Below are 5,580 nucleotides of genomic sequence, written 5' to 3'. Positions count from 1 at the left end.
AAACCTTGCACTTGAAGGTGGACATGGATAAGCTAAGGAGGCGGCAGGCAATGAATTTCCCGAAATCTCATGCAGAATTTTGTGTTCTTACACATTTGTGCATTTTTCTAGGGAAATGACTCCTAGAATTCATTACAATCCAAAAGAGCTCCTTGACTAAAACAACAAAATGAGAACTATGGCTTTAGTATCTTTGCTTACGTATATTACAGTACAATATTCTCATTCCAGACACCAAGTGAGAAAGAATTATAATGACACCATAACATAAACACATGTTTCAGGGCTCCTTGTGGATGGAAAGGGTAAGAGAAAGGAGTTGAAATGTTTGAAGTATCTAGTAATTCGACAGGTAAGAGAGTTTTGTGCAAAATTTGGTACTAAGTTGCTAATTACTTCTATTGCCCTTATTGGGGATTTTTTAGAAGGTGAACAAATGTTTTGAAAAAAGGGAGCTCGAATTAGATGCGGAATGAGGAACAAGACAGACCACGTGCCTACCTACTTCTCAAGACCATTCCACTGCCCTTCAAAACAAAACAAACAAAACAAAACAAAACAAAACAAAACACTCTGTTAAAACACCACTTAACTATGTTAACTTATTTATTTTTTTTCAGCTAAAATGTACATAAACCATCTCCGGTTCTTTTCTCCCCTCATTTCAAGCAACAATCAGAACAAAAGTCTTCGAATATTATAAATAATNTACTTCTATTGCCCTTATTGGGGATTTTTTAGAAGGTGAACAAATGTTTTGAAAAAAGGGAGCTCGAATTAGATGCGGAATGAGGAACAAGACAGACCACGTGCCTACCTACTTCTCAAGACCATTCCACTGCCCTTCAAAACAAAACAAACAAAACAAAACAAAACAAAACAAAACACTCTGTTAAAACACCACTTAACTATGTTAACTTATTTATTTTTTTTCAGCTAAAATGTACATAAACCATCTCCGGTTCTTTTCTCCCCTCATTTCAAGCAACAATCAGAACAAAAGTCTTCGAATATTATAAATACTAGATAGAATCAGATCAGTATTCTCTTCAAAAATGGTCCCGTGGCTTGCAGGGAAGAGGTTCATTCAGAAATGCAGCAGGAGAAACAGAAGAAACTTGACTCTTTCCCAATCAGTATTGTTCTTTACTGAATTTCCCTAGTTGTTAAGCTTGGCTACTGGTCATATAAATACAAAAAGGTAAACAGTGTCACTCCACTCTCTTGAGAAAACTCCAAATCCTGTGTAATTACAGGCCAGGAGACAGATAACACCAGGCTAGGGGTTAGAGACTTGTGTTTGCCTTTTTGTTATCGCCTGTCGAAATTTGCTGGGAAGGTAAGAAAACAGTGCTGTTTATCTGGATTCATAGCAATCTCTAACTCCAACTTTTAGAAACGTCAAGGGTTGACTGTGACCATGTTGGCAGAGTCTAATAAATTGCTTTGTAAATGAAGCAGACAACGCTGATTGATTATGTTTTGCAGTACAGCATTAGTAAAAAGAGAAAAAGTTTTCTTCCCCTAAATGAAACGTTAGGCCCCCATGTGCCTCTTCTGCAAGAAAACCAATAAAAAATAGGTCAATTTATATACGGGCTGTCTATAAAGTCTGGGGTGCATAGATACTATTTTATCTTGTATACATGGAATACAAAATGTTATGTATAGTCGCCTGTGTTCAGGCTTTAAGGATATCCTATATAAGGTGTTGGAGGGACAAAGAAATGTGAAATGAGTAGGTCTGTACTAAAGCATCAGCACACCAGTGAGGAACTTGGATGTGAATGGAAGCAGTAAAAACAGACTAACTTGATCATGGAAGCCTCTCAGCCTCTCCTTTTCCTTCAAGTATCTGAATGAACCAGGTCAGATCATCTCTGTGGTGTGAACTATCCAGTTAGCTGCTGTTATGAACACTTGCACCATGGGGGAGATGGTTCTCTTCAAACCAAGATGTATTCCATAACTCTTGAACTGAGTCATCACTATTTACATGCAAAGAAATCAACAGGGAACACCCAAATCAAACCAGGCCCAGTCCCTACAGTCAGATGGACAGATCACTCCATAGAGACACTTCCTGACTCTGAAGACTCAAGTATGGATAACAAAAGCTCTCAGAAGACCACAGCATGGGGCAAGTGCTAATGTAGGCAAGTACTAACACAGGAGCAAAAATCAAGTTGGCCAGATGATCCAGACATTTAAATGAAAATTTCCCATTTATTTTTCTAATTTTCTAATTGAGTACACTCAGTATTCCAATAATTGTACAATGGTTGATGTTTTCTTAAATAAAAAGGAGGAATAATTCATATTAGATTTAAAGACCCAAATTCTTTCTCATGTTTTCAAATATCGTGTCTCAGTGACTAGAATTTGGCATGGTTCCTCCCTTAGGCACTTTCTCTAGACACCTAATCTGGTTAGAAACATTCTGTAAAAAATAATTTACTATCCAGAAAGTTTTCCTGTTTCCAAGATAAGAAAGCCTGTTCTGCCATCCCAGCAGGCAAGGGTTGTTTAAGTTACTAGATAACAAAGTTGTTATTGATTCTATTATTTTTACTCTTCCTGATTCCCTGCAGTCCAAAGGGAGTTTGTCAGACCAAGAATGATTTTATAAAAAGGAGTTGTTATTTTTGTTGTAACTAGCCTCATTGTGACAGATGGGATCCCAGTGTTTTCTCACTGCCCTTTACTCAGGAGCTAGGAGCGCAGAAAGCAAATAACCAAGAAACCAACACACTCATAGTAATCTGGATTTCTCAGCGCTCAGCCAGACCACTTGGAAATCAAATATTGGCCTCCTCCTGACTGCCCCCTTTTAGCCCGTTGTTGCTAACCAGTTTAACATTCCCTTATCACATGCTCATGTGGGCAGAATGAAATGGAATTAGCCACAAATTATATAAAATTCACTTACCTTTAAAGGAAGCTATTTGGTCATGTTCAGTGTAGAGAGAATATGGCATTAAGACACAAGTTATAATGGTACTGCCTGGAGATGAATCAATTTGCTTTGGTTTTATTGCCTCCTTTTATTTGCCCTTATGTGTTAGCTACTGTGGCCGTGGCTGGAAGAGACTTTGCTGAGCCCACACTGGAGCCACATTAACATCCCGAGGAGAGTCCCGCTGTTTCCGAAGAGCTCCGGGGGAGAGGCACAATAATAAAATAAGATCATGCTGAACCTTTCTAAATCTTTAGCCACAGAAAGCAAGAGTGGATGTGTGAGAAGGAAAGGAAAATCCGAACATGCCCGGGATTTACGTGTGGCTTGCCCATGTAGAGATTCAAACAACATGCTTTCTGCATGGACTAAGACATTTCCCCATACATTTTCCTCTATTTAAACCTCACAACAGCCTTAGGACGTGGCGGCGTGTTTTCATTCGAACGTCCACACTTGAAGAGTGCTTGTCTTTTGAGACCATCTACAAGTGTCCATATATCAAATAAACTATAGCTCAAGTGTTTGCTTCCTGCTGTTGTTGTCCTCAACTCAGTGTGCTTCAGAATGACCTTGAGGGTGTTAAAAGTGCAGATTCTCAAGTCCCACCACCCCCTCATGTAAGGTCACTCAGCAGGTCTGGGATTAGGCTGCTTGCGTTTGATAAGCATCCCATTTCAATATACAAGGTTCATGATCACACTTCCAGAAACACTCCCCTATGAATCTCTGTTGTGTTATTGCTTCGTAGAAATCTGTACCGTTGTGGGATTTGCCTCAACATAAATAGCAATATGTGACTAGAGAAAATACACAAAGCAAATGTATTCAAATACAGCTTCTGTTGCCACAATACCTGATAAGGCAGGTCTACCATAGGAAGAATTACTAATGGGAAAATTCAGTGTATTTGAGACCACAAACAATTTGCTTTTACTATCATCACTGCAAGAGATGGAATGCACGGGCTCTAGACAGAGCTGACTCCCCTGCTTTAATGCCCACTGATTTCTGATTTCAGCACTTGTGTATGGGTCTTAGATTCAGGGTTCATGCAGAGGAATCACTTTGACGGGGGGAGTTTCTGTGTCCTTACAAAGAAGACCAGGGTTGCTCAGTACCACTTTGTGATCTGGAGAACGCAAGAATAGAGAATTCCAGAACCGCTCTGACCCAGACATGAGAATTGCTCCCTTCTCTCCCAGCCATCTAAGGGTTTCCTCTGAGTTTATGTTAACAGTTTCATCTCCAACCTGGAAATGGAAGGACCATGGAAAATACAGTGGGGGAATGGCCACTGGCTCTAAGACACTGCTTCAATGCTGGATTCCACGTCTACTGTATATTTACCTGTGATTCGTCCACCCCCTTCAAGTCTTCTGTTCAGGGCTTTCCTGGAACCTCATACTTGTTTCTCTCTCTGTGGTGTATTCAGAGCTCAAGCAGAAGCAAGTGCCATCCGGTGCTCCCCCACCTCCCCTACCCACTTAAAGCAGGACCCCACTTTGGGGTATATTCCCTTAAAACACAAGGTGTTTCTGAATATACCTTTTCTAGGTCTACCATGTCCTTAAACATGGACTCGTTGTAACAGCTTTGCAATCTTTTGGATGCGGTAATGACCAATACTTAAATACCTGGAGATGCATTGAAAGCAAAGCTAGAGGAGAAAGGAAGAGAAGAAGGAGCATTTTGTTCAGTGCCCGGAAGAGCCAGGAACATTAGACCTTTTGCCTCGACGAATTCTCACAGAGAGAATTTTTTAAATTTCTTGATTGTCAACTCTATCGCAACACCGAGGAGGGCCACATCCAAGAGAATGCATTCTCAAGCCAGACTTCCTCAGCTTGGATCTAGGCTGTGTGATTCTGGACAGGCTCAAGGCGTCAGTTTCCTGCACAGAAAAAAAAAAAAAATGAGAATAATGGGACTTCCCTCATGGGATTTTAGTGAGGATTAACATATGCAAAATACTTGAAACAGAACCTGGCGCCCTGTGCCTGCTGTGATTATAACTATATACAAAGGATATACTTTATGAGATACTCCTTTGTTCCTATTCTACAAATAAGGACAGAAAGGCTTAGTAGAGTTACATAACTTGCCAAGGAACACCCAGCTTGTGCAGGGCGGGGGGCCAATCTGGAAGATGGGTATATGCAGCCCTTAAATTTTCCATGGTACAGCAAAGCCAGAACATACTTCTATTGAGTTTCTGTGACCCAAAGAGTTTGTGGACATGCACAGATAAGAAGCTAGGTAGTTGTTTGATTAAGAGATATTGTGGAAAAGATTTGTCCTTCTAACTAATAAACCATGTGAAAGGCGGGATGGTTCAGGAAGGAGGCTGGAATGACCAGGAAATGTGGGTCAAGCCTCCTTTGGGCTCCTGGAGGTAAGGAAAGGTTCCCAGGAGAACAAAGGATTAGTCACAGGAAACAGTGATGAGAGGGAGGCGGAGGGCAAAAAAAAGGTGGGGGATTTCAATGAAAGCAAGAAGCTGGTTATCCAGGAGAAGAAGAGAAGGAAGGCAAGGGCTGGGGTTTGGGGAGACTGAATATTTAGATGGTAGGGCAGAGGTGGGAACCTGGGGGAGAGCCAGTCAGAAGGCTGGGAACTGTCAG

The sequence above is a fragment of the Crocuta crocuta genome, unplaced genomic scaffold (assembly GCF_008692635.1).
Source record: "Crocuta crocuta isolate KB4526 unplaced genomic scaffold, BGI_CrCroc_1.0 scaffold258, whole genome shotgun sequence".
Classification (NCBI taxonomy): domain Eukaryota; kingdom Metazoa; phylum Chordata; class Mammalia; order Carnivora; family Hyaenidae; genus Crocuta; species Crocuta crocuta.
This window is presented reverse-complemented; position numbering follows the sequence as displayed.